General features: G+C 37.5%; 1 long non-coding RNA gene across 1 annotated transcript; it reads left to right on the plus strand.

Moving 5' to 3' along the window:
- The first annotated feature begins 1,117 nt into the window (after positions 1–1,117).
- Positions 1,118–15,854, plus strand: LOC141571505 (uncharacterized). The gene is made up of 3 exons (XR_012496251.1): positions 1,118–1,406; positions 8,823–9,189; positions 13,630–15,854. It is a non-coding gene; the product is annotated as an uncharacterized LOC141571505 (long non-coding RNA).
- The last annotated feature ends 5,835 nt before the right edge of the window (positions 15,855–21,689 follow it).

Genomic DNA, 21,689 nt, shown 5'->3' on the forward strand with positions numbered 1-21,689 from the left:
CTGAAGTCATATCCACCATCGTCTCGTCTATGTGTTTGCAGTGGCGTTCTAACAACCATCTTATTACAATGGCTTCCATTCTTATTATAATCCTCCACATACTTCGCAAAAAATATTTTTCTCAAATTGAAATTAGATCATGTGTTCCCTGCTCAAAATCCTCCAATGGATTCACATGACACTCAGAATAAAATCCTGTGCCCTTCCCAGACCTGTGGGTCAAAATGTCTAAATTTATCAGGTTCATCTCTTGTGACTTTTCCAGCACTTACTCCATTTGTCTCCTTGCTGTACCTTGAACATACCCTGTGTGTTCCTGTCTCAGGACCTTTGCATTTGCTGTCCTCTCTTCCTGGAATGTTCTTCCTCCATAGGTTGGCATGACTGGATCCCTCCTTTGATTCAGGTTTCTGCTCATGTGTCACTTGTTTAGAAATTTCCTTAATCTTCCCATTGAAAAGGAACTACCCTCAACAGTCTTACTCTACATACTGTGTTATAGTTTTCTCCACAGCACCGACCATGCTTTTATTTATGATGTATGCATTTGTATGCTTAGCTTTTGCATGTGTGTATTGCTTCTTTCTCTAGAATGTAAGTTTTACCTGCACTATGCAGAAAAATTCCTGGCACACAGTAGACGTTCAATAACTACTTGACAAAGGAAACAATGATAAAATAAATATTTGAGAGTTCTTCATTTATTTTGGATAAAAATCTTGTGCTATTTATTCTAGAGTATAGATTATCTTTTTCTAGACTGGAGTTTTTATTTTCACATAGATCATGGCATACTTAGAAATACAGAAGTTCTTAATTTTAATGTGCTCATATTACTATCCGTTTTTGCCACCCTAGATTTTGTGTGTGCATGTGTGCCATTTAACAATCATCCCCTTTATCAACAACACCTTGCAATTTGGGTTCATATTTTGAAACAGTCACCCTGGGTGCTGCACCTGCCTCTTCTCATGGTGTGTGCGTCAGAGCAGGACTGGTGCTGGGACACACTGAAGTGTGTTTATTGCTTCCAGAGTGTCAGAGCCAACTGCCAGTAGGTGGTTCTCACATACGCAGCATAAATACACAAGTGTCAGAGGCAGTGGGGCATAATAACAGTAGCTAAATTTGCTAGGTACTACCAGACGCTGGTCAGTGCCCAAATTTCATCATCTAATCCACACAACTTTATCTCATAGATAGCTTTATTACCTCTATTCTAAGGATGAAGTAACCAGGGATCAGAGAAGTTAAATGACTTGCTCAGTGTTAGGTGGCTTAGAAAAGAAAAAGTCGGAAAGTGAAACCAGCTCTTGGGTGATAAGTTCCAAGCTTTTATACACCAAATCAAGGTGGTGCTTCTTGGGGTCCAGGAGTTCAGGGCTTGATTCAGACATTGATCACGGGTAAGTCACTTCTTTTCTCTCAGCTTCCTTATTTGGAAAATGGAGATAATGATCTCTGTCTGTCACACATCACACGGTTTTTATGAGGATCACACCCAAATATATACTATATACAACTGAGCTTTACAGTGTATAATGTGCTAGATAAATGTTAGGTGATTGATATGATTACAAAGGCACCAAATATAACTACACAGTAAGGTGACTAAATTATAACAAAGGCACTAAAATGTATTGTTGTCTGATTAAAATTTGTTACCTTGGAAGATGATATATTTGTCTAATGATCCTACCTGTCTTTAGGAAACATGTCCTTTTGAATATAATCAGTAGATTGTGGGTCATGTGTTGATTTCCATTAACATTTAACAAACAGCTAAATGTTAATTAGAGTCAAGTCTGGTGATCAAGTGAGGGAAAGCTATCAAAGAGAAAGAAGAAATAACTTAAGTAATGAAGTGACTTTTCCTGTGTGACTTTTAAATAGGCTCTGAAGCCTTTCTCCAAATATAACCCAAATATTGAGTCACTAAGAACCTTTGAAATGAATACATTGCCTACATCTCTCCTCCGGAGATGGGCTTTGCCTGTGTCTGCATCACTCAGTGTCATGGGCTATTTGGTTAATCTGTCTTTCATGGCAGAAATCTCCGTGACACAGTCAGCCATCCAAGCATCTCCACGCGTGTATTCAGTCTCGGTGAGCAATTCATGTCAACAAATAGTCTGTTCTACTGTGGGACAGCTCTGCTGTTTAGAATGGGCTCCCTTATATTAAGCCAAAATTTGTATGATTGTGAGTTCCACAATTGGTCTGAAGGACCAGGGATGTCTTTTGGGAATTCATATAGCATAGTATTTGAGACCAGGGGTTTTTAACTGAGGACTGCATGCAAATCCCAACACTTCCATTATCTAGGGTTGAACTTGGGTAACACACTGCTGTTGCATAAGCTGTCATGGGGGCTCACCCCCATTACCTGCATAATGGGGGGCAGCATGATATAACCCATCTCATTAGGTGGTTATAAGTCTTTAATGAAATATTGCATACCCAGACCCTAGCCCAACAGCAATATTATACAACTGAGTAAAGGGTTACCCTTTTTAAGACCCTTTACTGCCCCCTGCTGGAAAATTGCCATAAAAGCGATCTAAATACGCAAGACAATGAACAACTTGCTTGCTCCAAAGGCCAAGCTTGTATAAAGTGCTGGAGACAGTGTCCAGCCTGTGGCGCTCTCCCTGTTCATGTGAGCAACTTGTATTGCTCTAGTACTGGGCAACTGACCTAGAAAAACTGTGGGCCCATCTCCGTGTGGTCGTGGCTTGAGCGGTACTTTTATGGCAGATGCCCAAAGAGGCTCTCTGTCATCTTGGAAAGGTGAGAATAGCTGGGGAGAACCAATTACGATAATCATTTTAACGCGCAGTGTTTATTTAAAGTGAAAACGGAACAGCGATGGGAATTTTTGCCTTTGTTACTCCATGAGATTTTAAAATAAGGACTATCTCGACCTTAAACATTTAGTTATTGAAAAGTGAACGATAAAAGCACAGAAACATGAAAGTAAAAATGCTTTTGGAAGATCTCATTTAAATTGTAGTGGGTTGTCAAGGGAAATTAATAGAACCGAATTATGACATAACAGAAGCATTTTTTCTTTTAGTACCACCCGTTGAAAGTGCATTACATGCCAGGAATGGTGTTAAGTGCTTTTCCTACAAGGGATGCATTATTTTATTTGTGACCCATAACCTGTTTCACAGCAGGACTTCTCCTTCTCAGTAAACGGGAAGACTATTCCCTAAAGCAGAACCTGGGGGTCATCTTAGCCTTCTCTGTCTTCCATTGCCTTTTAGCCAATCTTCCATCAAGCTCCTGCCATCCTTGCCCCAAATATATGAAAAATGCTTCATCTCTTTCTGCACTGCCCCCTTCCTGGTTCAAGGCTCCATCTTCTCTCCTGATCGGATAGGATTTGCCTCCTAACTTGTCTTTTGTCACCTAGTCTTGCTCCTCGGTTGTTCATATGCTAGAAAGAAGCCAGACTATTAAAAAATGTAGATCAGACAAAGCCATTCTCCTGGAAATGGAACATTTTTAATTTTCCATTCTCCTGATACTTTCAACAGCTTCACTTGACCTTCAGAATAAAATCTCAACTCTCCCAGGTCTACAGGCTCTGTGTGATCTGACTCTGACCCTCCTCAACGCACCTCGTAATGTTCTTCCATGACCACCGCTTTTCAGCCCCTGGGACCTGGGGGTTCCTCATTCTCCCCACCTGCATCTTTTCTCTCAAGCGTTCCTTCTCACTTTTAAGGTTTCAGATTCAATGTCATTTCTTTAAAGAAGCTTTTTCAGATTGCACTCTCTGAATGAGGTTCTCCTATCGTTGTCTACCAAAACACCCTGTATATTTGGTTCACAGTATTAATATTATAATTGTTCATTTTGTTTAGAGTATTACTCAGCCTGTAATTATTTCTATCACTTATTTGTTGCCTTTTTACTCTGTCTTATTCCTCTAAAATGTAAACTCCAAGACGGCAGTAATCTCATGTATGCTTCTAAGTTGCTAGCACAATGCCTAGTATATAGAATGGACTCTATATATTTGTAAAACAAATAAATGAGGATTTCCTTATAACTTTCTTATGACATAAACATCATGTACCCAATTTTACAAATGAAGAGCTTAGTTTTAGTGAGGCTAGCAAGTGAAGGGCCAGGGACTAAACACTGATCAGTTTGACTTTTCAAACCGAGCTTTTATCTACCATTCTATCCTGCATAAATAATTGGTGTGTGTGTGTGTGTGTGTGTGTGTGTGTGTGTGTGTGTGTGTATGTGTGTGTGTGTGTGTGTGTGTATGTGTGTGTGTGTGTGTGTGTGTGTGTGTGTGTGTGTGTGTGTGTATGTGTGTGTGTGTGTGTGTGTGTGTATGTGTGTGTGTGTGTGTGTGTGTGTGTGTGTGTGTGTGTGTGTGTGTATTAGTGGTAGGTGTTTCAGAGAGAGTTATCAGATACAATAGCACTAGTTACTACAAATGTCAACTATAGGACCACCTGGGATTTATCCAAGAGAAATGGACTTAAATAGAACTAAAATGTAAATTCAAATAAAACAAAATTATATAAGGGCTAAGATTCAACTTTAGGTATTTACAACACAATCTGGAGGGAAACAGACTACGTGGTATTTTTCATGCTGGAGGCAATTTTGATATCCCAGAGTCTAATTTTCATTAACATTACATTTTTGGCTATTTCTGTTTATTTACTTCTTTACTAGCACATTCATTCCTAAATTCTGTTTTTGTTGTTTGCTTGGTTGTTTGGTTTATTTTATTCGATAAGCAGTTTTTCATTTTATTTATGCACTGTTTTGTTTAAAAAAAAAAACACCAAAAAACAATACCAGCCTTTCCTTGGTGTGTTCGTTCATTCATTCATTCATTCATTCATTCATTCATTCATTCATACAGGAGTACTGAATGGAGCATGTGCTACGTGCCTGTCTGTCAGGTGCAAGGCACCCAGACCTGCCTAAAAGCACTTCCTGATATTCTGGCTATTTGGTCACTAGCATTCGTGGCATCAGGTTAGCATAGCAGGTCTGCAAAGAGAAGCAAACAGTTAATATTCAACCTCTGATGGGCAAAAATAGGCTTTGAATTCCACAGCTAATTCAAGTTTTTTAAATCAAAGTTTTAAGAGTCAGACTTTCTTGAAAGAGAAAGTGGATTTCAGTTTTGCTTTTGTTTTTAATGGCAAAGGTTAAATACTCTAGGACCCAGAACATGTTTATCCCATAAGTTTACACAGAAGAACAAAATACCAAATATTGCACAAGATGTTTTCTAATGCTAAAAGAAATGGTGGGAAAAGGAAAATTTGAAGAACACAAGTAGAGTGAAAGGCTACTGTGAAGCGGAAAGAGGTCTCCGATATAAACTTAACTTTATCTTAGGAAACATTACCTAGTTTCTATTTTTGGTTGTCCAACTATTCTTTTTATTATCTTTAATTTTCCGTGATGAATTTTGAGGAGACTGAAAGACTTGTAATCTAAGATCCAGGTTCAACTGGTGCTTACGTAGAAATTGCTGAATGAAATACCTGTGATGATGCTGACGATGACGAACAACATTTATATAAAACTCAGTCTGTGCAGACTCTGTTCTAAACACACTGACTATATCACCTTCTTTCATTCTCAAAACCATTCTAGGAAGTAAGAACACTACGACCTAATTTCCTAGAGGAGGGAAATGAAGCAGAGGTTAGGCAAAGCTCCAGGTTACACAATGACCTTGGTGGGGCTGGGACTCGAACTCAGGAAGAATGACTCCAGCGTCCACACTTACTCCCTCTGCTCCACTACTTCAGAACGAGCCTAAAGGCGGCTACACACCATGCAATCAGTCTGCGGCAGGTGAATGTCCTTTTTTTAAATGCATGTGCTCTGGGGAAGGTGCAGAAATGTTTGAGGAAAAGTCAGCAGACCTGGACAGGCATCGGAGGGGGATTAAGGAGGATAGAGAGTGACCCACATAAACATCGTGACAGTTAAGACACAGAAATGGAAACATTTCTGTCAGCAATGCAGTGATAGATGAAGAATGATGGTTTATCTTAGAAAATGCCAACATAGATACATGCTGATAACTACAGGCCAGATATCTTCCCCTCAATTTTCGAATAATAAGAAAGCCTCCTACTCAAACCTAACCAAACAAATAAAGAGAAATTCCTAAGGTTTAGATAATCTTAAGGCATCCTCAGGAAAGGAGAAGGAGAGAAGGAAAATATTGAACTGGCTTAGTGGTTTCTCAAGAGACTCAATACTAAGCCAGAAGTGATTGAATGTTTTTCTTGAACTGGTAAGATTAAGTTGTCTCCTACCAATGCAGAATGACGATGGTTCCTGAGAAAAATTAAATGCTGTTATAAAGAAATAAAACAAGTGATATTTTTACTAGTGAGACATTTTGACTGTGAAATTTGTACCTATTGCATTTATATCTACTTAAATATTACTTTATCTGCTTGCCTTCTCCTGTATAAAGTAGTTGGTGGCTCTTCTCCAAAAGTCCTTATTGCTTCACTTATATCTTCATACTCAATCTTATCATATGGCATTATAATTTAGGTCTTCTGAAATTATTCAACAGTATCAGCTTTAAGAACAGGGACCCATTTTTCTTTTCTTTTCTTTTCTTTTCTTTTCTTTTCTTTTCTTTTCCTTCCTTTATTTTGGAATATTTTCTCCTACCTAGTACTTGGAACATTAAATTAGTGCTTCACAGATCATTTTTTCCAACTAGATGAGAATGTATCAGCTGTTTGCGACCTCCTCTTAACCTCAACTCTGGACCCTGAGCTCCAAGAATGATACATAGTCTCTGAGTTGCAGGAGAATAAGTGTACTGAAATTAGATGGCTCCTCCTCCATCAGGATAGGGCCAGTCTCCGTTGTTAGAGGGAAGTGGAGGTGAAGTTAAGGAGTTGACAGCAAGCTAGAGTCCAGAGATCCTCAGTAATGGCCTCAGAGCTATGTGGCTACTATCTTTTTTCCGCCATTAACTTATGATCTTGCTAAAAAAAACACCTCCAACAATGAAGGTTAACTATCATTATTATTTAACTTACTGTTAAAATATTAATCCATTAAGATATTAATGATTGATGCTAAACTCGTTGAAGATTTTTTGCTAATAGCACCTGTATGCTTGTTTGTGCACATTTTTAGAAAACAGAAACCTAAATTTAGGTTACATAGCCATATGCTACAGTCATAAAAGCAATTGCATAGGACATCTGTTTCTGACTCAGATTGAGTAACTAATACAGGTCTAGCCCTCCCAATGTAAACAAACATAAAACTCAACAAAACCGAGAAATTCTTGTGAGCATTGAACACTGGGCAGTGCAAGACTCCAATCCACGAGGAAAGGGAAACTCATAAGGTGAACCCCATAATTGCCCTGGTTCTCTGCACAGAGCAAGATCCACAAGTAGAGAATGGTAATCCCACTGGATTGAAAAAGTAAACATCTGAGTTCAGGACAACAAAAATGGCTGTAATTCTGCTGCAGGGCACTGGAGAGGAAGAAACTGTACAGAGTGGAGGGCTGGGCCAGGAGCCTGTGGGTGGGGGGAGTTCCTTACAAGTCCTTAGCTAAGGGTTGAGCTGCACATTCACGTGGGAGACTTCATGATATTTACTAAAGAGTGGCAGCTACAGATGTGAGACTACAGCAAATAGCCTAGTGGTCTAGCAGGGGTGGGGGACACTGAAGTTCTGATCTAGCTGGAATGGACAAAATCAGTGATATCTCATGAATTTTGCAGGTATCTACCTGGCACACCACAAAGGCCATGTCTCAGGAGCAAGGGCCATATTCAAGAGAAAAATCTATTTTAGATTTTTGTTTTAGACCTACCTTAAACAAAACTAAAATCAGGTCCTGATGAGATTGACAGCAGAGGCAGAGTTTGAATGTTAGGGTAGATACTGCCAAGTTAGAGGAAATTGGGAAACAGCTGGAGTGTTCCATAGATCTGACCTAAGAACGCATAAAATCAAGTCTACCCTAGTTTCATGTAATTAGCCAGTATTTGAACTGTCTACTGGAACAAAATTCAACATTCAGTGAGTAAGACAAAAGAATCCAGAATCTGTACTGCATATCATCAGCACAACCCAGTACACAACCAAGAATTACTAGGCAAGTAAAGAAACAGAAAATGTTGACACATAATCAAGGAAAAAAATAGTCACTAAAAATCAACCCTGCAATGTCCTAAATGTTAGATTTAGTATATGGTATTTAAAACAGCAATTGTACGAAGTTCAAAGAACTAATGGGAAAAACTGTTAAATTATACAAGGAAAAAAAATGACTTTAATAAATTAAAATCATTAATACAATGAACAAAATATAATAGAGAAATTCTCATCAGAGAAATATAAACTTCAAAAGGAACCAAATGAATATCCCTGAATTTGCAGTATAGTGAGAGAAATTAAATGAAAAAATCCATGGATGATTCTAACAGTATGAAGAGTCAATAAATTTAAAGATATATCAATAGCAATTACTTAATCTGAAAGAAACAAATAGATTTTAAAACATGATTAGAACCTCGGACCCTCTAGGACAATATAAACTGTCTATTGTAAATGTAATAGGGGCCCCAAAAAGAGGAGAGTGAGGTTAGAGCAGAAAAAATATATATTGGAAGAAACAATGACTGGAAATTTCGCCCCCAAATTTTGACATATGAATCCATGAATCATTGTGAATTCAAAGCAGGAATAATACATATGAAATCCATGTATGAATACAATTAACTGAATATAATAGTTAAACTGATAAAATAGATAAACTATGTTTCTTTCTATAGATAAAGAAAATATCTTGAAAGCATTTACAGAAAACAAGACACATTACCTACAGGAGAACAATAATACAAATGATATGTAACTTCTCATCAGTGACAAAGAGCAAAAGGAATCCAGAAGACTATGGAATGACAGCTTTAAATTGCTGCAAGCAAAAACAGAACCTGTTAACCCAAAATCAAATAACCAGCGAAAATATCCTTCAACAACAAGAGTAAACAGACAATTTCGTACAACTGGAAGTGAGAGGATATTTCTGCCAGCAGAATCATGCCCAATAAATGTGAAACTACATTCTTCTGGCTGAAAGTGAAATGACCTCAGATGCAAACTGGGATCTATAGGAAGGAATGAGGAGCACAGCAAGTGGTAATTAAATGGATAAATATAACATACCATGTTTTACTTTTCTCATGACTTCCATAGAAGACAACTGATGGTTTAATGCAATGTAAGAAAAAAGATGGCGAGATGGTAAATGATATTATTTTTCCAAAATTATTAAATTTGTGAAGTAGAGAATAGGAACTGAGAACGCAAAGCAGCAGGTATGAAGTTAGAATTAGGAAATGAAATCTATGAAAAGCCAAATGAAAAGTGTGAAGCATGAAGTGGTACAATATGGACTCTAAACAGACATTGATAAGATAATGATGCATGTCGCTGGCCCTGGTCAAATAAAATGAAATATTTTTTTTAATTGATTTTTTTTTGCAATGATAAGGAAAAGACCAATAGAGGAACAAATAAAACAAAGAAAAATGTAGATATAAACCAGTCATATCAATAATTGCATAAATGTAAAAGACTAAAGATATTTATGAAAAAGGAGAAAGAATGTCAGAATGGATTTAAAAAAGCAATACTCAACTATGGACTGCCCATAAGAAATGTATTTTAAATTTGAAAACACAAACAGGTTAAAAGTAAAAAAAAAAAAAAATGCAAATGATAATCCCATGCAAACAGTAAACATAAGAAAAATGGCTATGTATTTTTAAAACACAAAGTAGTTTTTCAAGACAGAGTATTAAACAAGATAAAAAGGGGGGCATTTCATAATGATACAGACAGCAATTCATTTGGAAGACACAGCAATCATAAATATGTATGAATCTAAAAACAGCTCCAAAATTCCTGAATGCAAAAATTATAGAATTAAAATGAGAAATAGACAAATTCACAATTATAGTTTACATTTCAACATTCCTCTCTCACTAATGGACAGAATAAATGGACAATCAGTAGCATGTAGAAACTCTGAAAAATACTCTCAACTAAATATACCTAATCAAATTTTTTTCCTTGTTAACTTTATTGATGATGAACTTATTTAAAATAAACTGCATCCATGTAAAGTGCACAATTTGAGGAGTTTTGATAATTGCTGATATGTGAAACCATTGCCATAATCTAGGTAGAGAATACGTCCATCTCTGCTAAAGGAGTCATTGTACCCGCTGCAGTCCCGCTCTCTTTGCCCCAGCCCCAAGAGAATCACGGATCTGCTTTGGGTTACTGTTAGAATGCTTTTTATATAAGAGGAATTACTATGTATGTGTGTGTGTGTGTGTGTGTGTGTGTGTGTGTGTGTGTATACCTGTGTGTTTATTTTTGCACAGTTCTAAGCATATGGATTGTTTTGTATGTTTTTTCTTACAGATTTGTTCTGGTTTCTTCTGGTGTGAAATGCCTTTTTAGACACCAAAATTTGAGTTACGGTGCTCATTTTAACAGTTATTGTTTTTAGGCCCCCACCAATGGCCAGAGCTAGAAACTATATACTATTGTGTGAAGAGAAAATATAGCATGAGTTTACACAGATAGTTACATTTTAAAACTTAAACTATCTAAAAAGATATGGTTAATTGATTTTCAACACAGCTCTGATTCAATGAGGGAAGGAAAATATTCTTTTTCAACAAACTTTTCAGAACCAACTGGACATTTATTTGAAAAAAAAAAAAGAACCTTGACTTCTATCTCCCAGTATGTCCCCAAAATAGTAATAATTAGAAATGGATCATTTACCTAAGTGCAAAAGATAAATGTACAATATTTCTAGAAAAAAATAGGAAAAAAATTCTTTGCAAATTTTAGGTAAGAAAAGATTTCTTAAAACACAAAAGCACTAATCATAAAAGAACAAAAATTGATAATTGAACTTCACCAAATTAAAACCTCCTGCCTACTCTGAAAAATCTTTAATAAAGTATCAAGTCAAATCAGCGACTAGGAGAATATATTCTTTCACACTTAGAGATGACAAAGGAATCATATTCATAATATAAAAAAGAACTTTTACATCTCAGAAATGAAGAGATAAGCAATACAACAATGGACAAAAGACTTGAAGGGACACATCAAAACAGAAGACGTACAAATGGCGAAATAAGCACAAGAAAAGACAGTCGGTAGCAGGAGGTGGCAAATTTCTCTGGCCCCTCTAAAGGGCCAGATAGTAAATATCTTATATTTTACAGGCATACAGTTTCTGTTGCAACTGTAATACTCTGTCAGTGTCTAGCTATAGATAATACACAAATGAATGAGCATGGTTGTGCTTCCATAGAACTTTATGGATCTGAAATGTGAATTTCTTATAATTTTCAAGTATCACAAATATGATTTAAAAAAATGTTTAACTCTTTAAAAATATTTAAAAACAAAACAAAACATTTTTAGCTCAATGGGCGATACCAAAACAGGTGACAGGCCGGATGTAAACCTGTGATCAGGTTTACAGGCACATGTGACATGGACAATCTCACAGGGCCTGCACTTAACAGGTCTCTTGCTTTCTTTAATGCTTTGCTGTTGTCATCTTGGAATTCTCATTAACTTTTGAACAAGTGGCCCTGCATTTTTATTCTATGTGAAGATCCACAAATTGTGTAATAGCCTTGCCCATGGGCATAGTTTGCAGATTCCTGCCCTGTAAGTCATTCATTAGTCATAAAACAGTGAAAATATCCCTTCACACACACCCAGAATGACTAAAATTTTAAATGACTGACAGTGCTAAGTGTGGGCGAACATGTAATGAAATTAGAACTTTCACATATTGCTGTTGGGAATGAAGAATGGTATAATCACTTTGGAAACTGGTAGTTTCTTCAAAGTTAAATATACATTAACCAGAAAACTCAGTAGTCTTACTCCTTGATATGTACCAAAAGAAATAAAAACATATGCCCATGAAATGACTTCTATAGAAATGATCGTCAATAGGTAAATGGATAAACAAACTTTGTGGGTATATTCACACAGGAGAATGCTTATTCAGCAGTAAAAAAAAAAAAAAAGAAAGGATACATGACACCCAGAACAACCTGAATAAATCTCAAAACCATGATGTTGCATCAAAGAAGCCAGACACAGAGGAATACATGCTGTATGTGTCCATGTACTTGAAACTCAGGGAGCGGTGAGGGAACTTCCGGGATGAGGGAAGGGTTCTAGATCTTAATGAGGTAGTGGTGATTCATTTATACATTTGTCTTTTTTCAATGTTTGCACTGACCCACATCACTCTGCTGAGCAGTGGAGGGGTCTGATGTGTGTGTGGTTTATCACTCAGCACAAAATGTTCATTAACTTCTGTGGCTCCTCACGTCCTCTATTTGTCATATTTAGCTTTCGTTCTCTTTTTAAATAAATATTAGCTGACATTTCTTTTGGATACGCCCGTCTGCCCATAATTTTCATTACACTTCAATTGTTTTACTTCTATCTGTCATGCACTTGGCTATCAGTAAACACTATTTTTAGACCTGAATGTAGACTCAGGAAATAGACCTCTTAACAAGGGATTGAGATGTCTTTCCGAGTGAAATGAAGAGACTTTGACATATATTTCCACTTGCCAGAGATCAGTTTAGTTTCTCTTTCCTGAAATGTTTGGATTAAAAAAAAAAAAGAAATCTAAATTCTCTGCGCTGAAAATTGAATAGCTAGGATTCTCCAAATTGCAGGTTACAGCTTGATGCTAAGAAAATACCAGATAGCTGGGATATCAAAAGAAAACACTTCCCATCCTGCCAAGTCTGGAGATGAGGGTCATTTGCACTGAAAAATGATCTTTGCAGTTTGCATGGCGATGTTCAATCTGATTTCAGAGACTGAAGTGGGGAGAGGTTGAATTCTCGGGAAAGAGCTGTTCTTTCTTCAAGAACTTATGGGAAATAAGCTTTTTGTTAATGAGATGGAAAACTGTGCTTATGGCCCTCATGGGAGCTGAGTTGTTTTACAGCTTGGGAGAATTTTGTTGTTGTTATAATGAAGTTCCTGGTAAGGGCCATTCTGCTTAGGGGAATTTCAAGGCCTCCGGGAGGCCATCCTGCATCTAGTGACACTTCCAAATGAGCACCATTAAATGACAGATATGGTTTTCATGCAAATAATGCAAAATTCTGGGGAGGTGGCACCTAGACTCCTGAGAGGTAAAGTTCTACCTGAAGGAGCAGATATTCACTGAGGAGAAAAGGAGGGAAGGAACGGAGGAAAGGAAGGAGGGAAGGAGGGGAGGGGGAGGGAGGGAGAAGGAAAGAGGAAGAAACGAACGAAGGAATCAAGAAATTTCTCATCATCTAATATGCCAAGCATTTCATAGACTTGTTTGAATATTTTAAAGGGCATTTTAATTATCTCAATATTTTTTTCCTAAAGTGTTACTAACTTCTTTTAACAAATGAAAATAAAACACAAACAAAAGCCATGAAACTCAGAGAGGTTGAGTAACTTGCAGATGGTACAGAACTAACTAATGTTGCAGCCAGCTCAGACCTCCTGTTTTTGCTCTGCTCTTAGCTGCTTCATGAAGGAAAGCTCTGGACCGTCTGCCTCCCACCACACACAGCACACCTGATCAACACACCAGACCCGGAAGACTGCGAGGTAACAGTACAGTCTGAGCTGGATCTAAAAACCTAATTACCTGAGTCTGTGTTTTTCTCCTGCCCATTTCGAATGGAACTCAGCAGCAGTGACATTTCCTATTTTCTTCCAGATACACTTTTATGAAATCTTTTTCTGGGACTTTCACAGAAAAGAAATTGGATGATGTGAGATTGCTGAAATTGTTCATTATTACAGCTTGTCTGTATCGACACAGGCTGTGCCATCGTTTGACTCACTTGTAGATTTCTAAGTCATCTCCTTTTCCTTCTTCAATAACATTTGACAAACTGCGTCATGAGCTGACCACCCTTTCACCTTCATTACCAGAGGACCTCTTACTGCTACTTCTGCTATATTCTCGAAGTATGGCCCCCCCACTGAATGTGCTCCATGCTTGCCAAGGAAATACATAACATGAACAAATGAAACATCTCCTGCTTTCCTTTCAATAAGGTCAGAGGCCCAAGGATGCCTCCACTCAAATTATGTCCCTTTAATTCTTAGAAAGAATCAACATTATATAATGAAATTTTCTTAATGGCTGAAGGACATACCCAAGACATGCTGAATCAGGAGCCAGCTCACTGCAATTACCTTCCATGGAACTGCTCTCCTTCAGGTCCTCCGTGGTCTTTTTCTTGCTAAATCCAATATACATTTTTCAGTCCTCGTTCATTAACCTCTCTGCTCATTGCTTCCTGTTTCCTGGCACTCTCCTGCAGGGTTGTAAGGCAGAACTTCCACCTAGGTTTGCTCAGGACTCCACCAGCCTCCATTTTGACTCCTCGCTCCCCCACCCCACCCCCAGGCCCTTTCTGTTGATGTTCTCTAGGGTTCTTCCCTTGAGACCTTTCTAATTACGTTTCCTATGGAAATTTTCATCCAGTCCCCAGATTTTAGAGATTACCTATGTGCTGATACTATTCTAATTGACTTTTTCAATACTGTAGTCCCTCCCCCACCAAATTCTCAACATTAATGGCTGCTGGACAACGTTTCATTATACAAAAATGAAAATGGTATTATCAAAGAATGTGTTTATATACCTGTTTTCTCCCTCCCTCCCGCTTTTCCTCCTTCCTTCCTTCCTTCCTTTTTCCTACCTTCTTCCCTCCCTCTTTCCCTCCCTCTTTCCTTCCTTCCTTCTCTTCTTACCTACCCACCTAGCTAGCTACCTACCTACCTATCAATCTATACTGGGTTGAATGGGACCCTCCCAAAAGTCATATTCACCTGGAACCTCAGAATATCATCTTATTTGGAAATAGGGTCTCTGCAGATATAGTTCGTTAAATCCAGATCAGATTGGATTAGGGTGGGCCCTAAGTCCAATGACTGGTGTTCTTATAGGAAAGCCATGGGAAGACACATGCACACAGGGAAAATGCCGTGTGATGAATGGGCAGAGATTGGAGTGATACATCTACAAGCCAAGGAATGTCAAGGACTGTTGGCCATGGCCAGACAGTAGAGAGAGAGACAAGAAAGAACTCTTCCCTCTCGAGTCTTTGGGGGGGACATGGTCCTGCCAACATTTATTTCATGTTGGACTTCTGGCCTCCAGAAGTCTGAGCAAACAAATTTCATTGTTGTAAGCCACATAGGTTATAATAATTTGTTGCAACAGACCTAGGAAACTATTAATAATAGACTTTCTATCTATATTTGTTTTATTTTGCTGCTGTAACAAATTACAACAAACTCATGGCTGAAAACAACATAAATTTAGTATATTACAATTCTGGAGGCCAGAAGTCCAAGTGGGTCAGCGGGGCTGGTTCCTTCTGGAGGCTCCGGCGAGAATCTGTTCCTTGCTTTTCCAGCTTCTAGAGCTCTCACTTCATGGCCCTCTTTGCGTTACTCCAAACTCTGTTTCTGTCACGACATCTCCTTCTCTGACTTGAACCCCCCTACCTTCCTCTTAGGAGGATCCTTGTTATTCCATTGGGCCGACCCAATGGAATTCAAGGTCTTTCCACACAAGCTTTTAATCACACTGCAAAGTCCCTTTCGCCATGTCAGGTATCATTCAGTTTTGGGGGATTTAAACATGGATATCTTTGGGGGGCTATTTTTATCTATCTAGGAATCTAGCTAACTACTTACACATGTTTATGATAAGGGGAATGAAAAATAGTAAGGAAATACCCCACAATGTCAAAGTAATTATTCCTGTACAGATAAGGGTGTTTTTTGTTTTTTTTTAAATATATATATATATATATATATATATATATATATATATATATATATATAACTAGTAAATACATAAAAATATGCAGTGTCATTTTCTATGCCACACATAAAATAATGCTACGCCAGCAATTTGAATACTAATTACAATATTGACCTGAACGCTATGAAGAATAATCCACATTCTCCTTGCTCTTTAAATTCCACTTGAATAAACCTTAGGTTTAGTCAGGGACTTTGACCTTGGAAATGGGCCCTGGGCCATGGGGTAAGAGACCAGCTTTCCAGTCAGAAAACTCAGCAGTTCCCTTTCATTCAATCCCATTGGACAGGTTTTTATGTTTCCCAGACAGCTGATTTCTCCTTTCCTTGTATCACAAGTGCACGGATGTCAGCTTGGTGTCAAACATGGTTCTTCTAGATGCTGAGGAGGCAGAGATGAGTAACACATCCCCTCCCTCTAGGAGCACACAGTCTAGTGGAGGAGACAGAGATCATATCATAATACAGTAAGTGCTGCAATACATCCAGGCATCTCAGGCTGTCACAGGAGCAGACAACAGCCAGAGACAGCGTGGCAAGCCACTGAAGGAGATTCAAGAATGAATGAAGTTAGGTTCCTTTGAAATGAAAACAAAACTAAAATTTCTGGAAGACATAACACATTTCTACAGTCATAGTGATGATTCTCTCCTACAACTGCAAAAGCTTCAGGAGCTCTCAAGAGGCACGGTTCTTTAGAGGGACACACAGGTAAGGGTAGACCCACTGCCTCGCCTGGTTCCTCAAAGCTGGAGGCTCTCCTTCGCCCAGACCTCTTCTTGTGCCTGGTAAGTAGGAAGCCCTCAGTTCCCAAGCTGTCTGCAGAGGGTCCGGTTGCCCAAAAGGTCAGGTCATATGCTTTTTTAGCTGCACCCCATGAAGGCCTGGTTGTTAGAAGGGCTGTTATGCAAGAGTGACGCCTGGGATTGCAAACTATCCTCAAAAATTGCCAGTCACTTGCTTTACTGAGCATCTCTCCACCTGCTGAAAGGGTGAGAAGTTCCCGACTACACGTGTAACTAGGCATGGTGAAGGAAGTGAGCCATGCATTCTAAATTTTTATACCTGTGATGATTCAATGGAAGATTCAGAAGAATATGTGCTGTATTTTTGTTTCTGCTGCGCAGCATAGTGGTGAAGCCAGGAGCCAGATTGTCTGGGTTCAAATCCTGGTTCGGGCATGTTTATTAATCTCTTTGTTCTTTGGTTGGAACAGAAAATAGCAATAGGATTGCTAAGAAGACTAAATTATTCAATGCATGTGAAGCGATTCGCAGAAGGTTTGGCAAAGAGTAAAACCCTAATACGTGCAATCTGTTATTACCTTTCTTACATGCAATCCCATATGAATTCGATTATAACTGACTACAGAGACCAACCTATGAGCAAGAGACAGTGCGTGGCACTTTATGGGAAAGACAAGATTTTCAAGACCAGAGTCCAAGTTTTCCAACGATACAGTTTAGTGAGAAAATAAGATGCGTAGCCTAGAAACAGTGAAAGAGCAAAGGAAGGCATTTTACAAGGAATGAATGGAATCAGATGGGTAAGGTGACTCCCCATGCCTGAAGGTCCCTTCCAATTATATCTCCTCTTGGATTCCGGGATAGTGTTCAAACACTGATGTCACAGACAATAGAGGCTATAGGACTTTAGATAAAGGAAAGGACAGTGTTGTCGGGGGTGGCGGTGCAGCTGGCAGGTCCTAGCAGGAAGTGGTGTGAGCAATAGGGTCAATGGTTCCAAAGTGATCCTGAAATCCTCCAATGTAATATGGATTTTGTGAGGACCTACTTTGTGAAGTATGTTGTTCTAGGCCTTGAAGACATGAAATATACCGGGGTGCCAACAAAATGTATACACATGACTTGTATGAATCTTTTCTTATCGGTATATATTGAGTATTATAATTTTAATACAGTTTTTTTTTCCTGTCTTAAAATGTGTATACATTTTTTGGCACCCTCTGTATAAATAAATATATTCACATATTTATATATAGAGCTAGAGAGAGAGATTTGCTATATGATTTTCACTGTCCTTATTGTTGTTCCTGCTAATGATGCTGTGTGTGTGTGTGTGTGTGTGTGTGCGTGTGTGAATGTGGGTGTGAGTGTGTATGTGTGCGTATGGATGCATTTCCTTCAGAAAATGTGGAAAGTATAATATGTCCTTAGGTCTTGTAGTTACCACGATAATCATAAATAATATACATAAACCTGTATTTCTTGACCTATTTACTTTATCAATATGTTGAAGTTGCAGCCTGAAAACTGAGGAAAATCAATACAATTATGTATCCTTTTAATTTCCTAATTAAGAACATTAATCTCCTAATTTCTATTAATTATATTGTCTTACATTGTAAGGATTTATGTTTATGCCTTTTTCTGTAACCATAATATCCATACTTGTTTTAGCCTTGGCTCTTTGCTTCACTGTGAATCATGAGTTCGTCTATATAAATGACATCCAATTTCTGAGCTCTTTTGTTTGATGAATCATTGAAATTCAATCACTTTACCAGGATGTTTCTTGACATTATAGTTCCGTGTCAGTTTCCTGAAAGCACATTGCCCTTTCAAAGTTTACGTACATGTTTTCTATATTATAGGGAAGTGTTTTGCATTGGGTAGTTAAATACAGTCACTGTTTCAGTTATTTTATTCTTTATAGAAATAAAAAGAAAAGCAATCTTGAAAGCTAGGCACCCTTTGTCTTTTTAACTTAGGTATCATTTTCTCTCTAATTATGTCGATCTCTTTGCAATTTTCTAACTACTTTTGCATGGCTTGGTTCTCAAGCTTATGCCCTTCCATTTTAACGCTATTTTAAGTTGTTCTATTCTTGGTGCTTTTTTGAGTTGGTTTTTATTTCTGTATTGGGTTTTATTATCATCTTATTTTTTTCCCCCTGAGGTATGGAGTTGAATTTTACCACCTTGTGAAATTCTTAGTAGTTCTTATTTAGTCTGCTTTTTTCCCTCTTGAGTAAATACCTAAGAGTAAAAAATCTGAAAAATAGGGTATGAGAATATCTAACATTCAAGATAATGACAAATGTTTTCTCCAAATGTTCTACCAAACTGCACATTCCAGACCATGTATAAGAGATAAGTCGGTTCATATAATCTCTAACACTAGGGTTATATAACATAATTTTCTTTTCAAATTGAAGAGCACTTATATTTTCTACTTAAATCTTTAATTTTTTTATGTAAGTCCTTAATTCATGTGGGGTTGACTTTTGTATATGACATGAGATAGTCCATTTTTCCTGCACTTGTGTTTACATTTGTTTTGTCATCCCATCTCTGTCACGTATCAGGGCTCAGAGTCATGCCCCATTGATCCAGTTCTCTATCCCTGTACCAACAGCACAGTGTTAATAACTTCAGCTTCATAATAAGATGTAATATCAGATGGGGCATAGCTTCCATTCTTCTTTTCCTCCTCCTTTTCCACTTCCTTTTTCTTTTAAATGTCTTGGCTATTCTTAGCTGTTTACTTTTTAATTTGTATTTTAGAACACCCAACTTGAAAATTTCTACCCAGAACAAAAAATTGTTGACTTTCAATTGGAATTTTGGTCATTAATTAGAGAGACCTGGTATCTGCACTGTTTGAAATCTTTTCATGAACATTGAATCTCTCTTAATATCTTTTGGTTCTCTTTAATATATACAATGATGTTTATAATTTCTTCTGCATTCAGATCTTATATTTATTTTGTTAGGTTTATTCCCAGGTACTTTACAGTTTTTGTTAATGTATCAAAATACAGCTTTTAAAGCTTATGTTTTCTATTTGTTTGTTCTGGGTGTATAGAAATTAATTATAGTCGTTTGCCTTGAATTCTTTGAGGTTTTCTATGTTGATAATGACAGTTTTATCTTCCTTTTTAAAATAGTTTTACTTTTAGTTTGTCTTTCTTATCTTGTACTGGCTAAGACTTACAATACAATTTTGAATTCAAGTGCAAATGGTAGCAATTGTTGCCTTGCTTCTGATGCTAAAGGGAATCCTTTTAATGTTTCCCTATTTAAAATATTATATATTTTCTTTTAAAAGTATTTAATTATTAAACTCCTTTTATGCTCAGTTTATTAATAGTTTTTGTTGGTTTATTTTAATCATGAATCAGTATTGAATCTCATTAAATCCTCAGTCTGAAGCTAATGAAAAGGTCAAATGGGCTTTCTCTTTTTAATATGTAAATGTGGCAAAAAGACATTTATAGATTTTACCTATTAAATTATTCCCGAGAAAAAGCTAGTTTAGTAAATTGTTTCTACATCTTTTTGAATTTGGTTTACTAATGTTTTGCTTAAATTTTTACAACTACTGCATGTACATAAATAAATCTGTGTCTACAGTTTTCTTTTTATATGCTGTCATTCACAGTTTTGAAATTGTTACCTTTGTGTTAGTCTCTAGATCAATAATTCTCAATTGTGAGCAAATTCTTCCCCAAGGGACATTTGGGAGTATCTTTTATTGTCATGACTTGAGGGCAGATGCCACTGGCATGTGTAGGTAAAGGGCAGTGAGGCAGCTAAACATCCCACACTGCAGGGAGGTCCCCACAACGAAGAAGAGTGCCAAGGTTGAGAAACCCCGATCTAGAACATTTTGAATAAGACTGGAATGATCAGGCCTTTAATGTTTGGTAGAATTTGCCTATAAAAGCATCTGTATTTGATTATATCATGCTTGTGAAATGGTTAAGATAATGCTGTTTTTTTTGTTTTTGTTTGTTTGTTTTTCACTGTAGAGGTAAGTGAACTGAGGTGCTGTGATACTAAGATAATAGAGTAGCATTGGATGCCTTGCATTCATTTACTCACTTATTCATTTATAAAATAATTATTGTTTGCCTGTAATGTGCATGAAAGTATCTCTGGCAGGTACCGTGAGAATGTACAAATAAAGTGGACCCTGTGCTTTCATTAAAGAGTTTGGTAAGGAAGATCCAGCAGGTAGATATACAACTGTAATCCAAAAGAGAAATAAGAAGGGCCATGGGAAGAGCACAATTAAAACTCTATTGGGGGGTTGGGGGAGAGAGAGAGAGAGAGAGAGAGATTATAAATCTAGGCCAGGAATTCAGAGAAGAAAGTTGATAAAGAATTTTCTATGAGCAGCTGCAGGGGAAACCGAATGATTTGGATTAGCATAGTAGATTGCGGGGGGGGGGGGGGGTAACACCTTGTGAGGGGTATAAATGTCTATTACACTGTTTTGTACCCCTGAAACTAATAAAAAAGAAAGTGGTTGGTCATTCTGCAGAGGGCTTAAGAAAGCCACAGTGGGTAACCACAGTAGAAAGAGATGAAGTGTGATGATAGAGGGCCTCAAATAACAAACTAAAGCCTTAAATTTCGTTCTGTGGACCACAGAGAAGACAGCCCCTGAAGTTATCTGTGCAAGATAGTTGACTGATATCAGTTGTTTCCAGCAAAAAATACTTCTGAAGTCTTTCAGCTATGTATAGGGGGTACGCTAGGTATCATTTTAAAAACTGAGACCTTCTTCCAAACTCTTATGTTTTTGTACATTCTTGATCCCTCACCCAGGGTTGTCTCTGATCTTGATCTGGCATTGCCAGTGTGTGTTTGATGCTTGTAATTTGTTCATCCCGTCTAATATTTTTCCAATCTCTTGCTTGCCACTGAGATTAATATGTTTGGTCACGTTTCACAAATGAGAAAGCCAAAATTCTGGGGCTCATGGGGA

Source organism: Rhinolophus sinicus, linkage group LG05 (genome assembly GCF_036562045.2).
Source record: "Rhinolophus sinicus isolate RSC01 linkage group LG05, ASM3656204v1, whole genome shotgun sequence".
In the NCBI taxonomy this organism is placed as follows: Eukaryota; Metazoa; Chordata; class Mammalia; order Chiroptera; family Rhinolophidae; genus Rhinolophus; species Rhinolophus sinicus.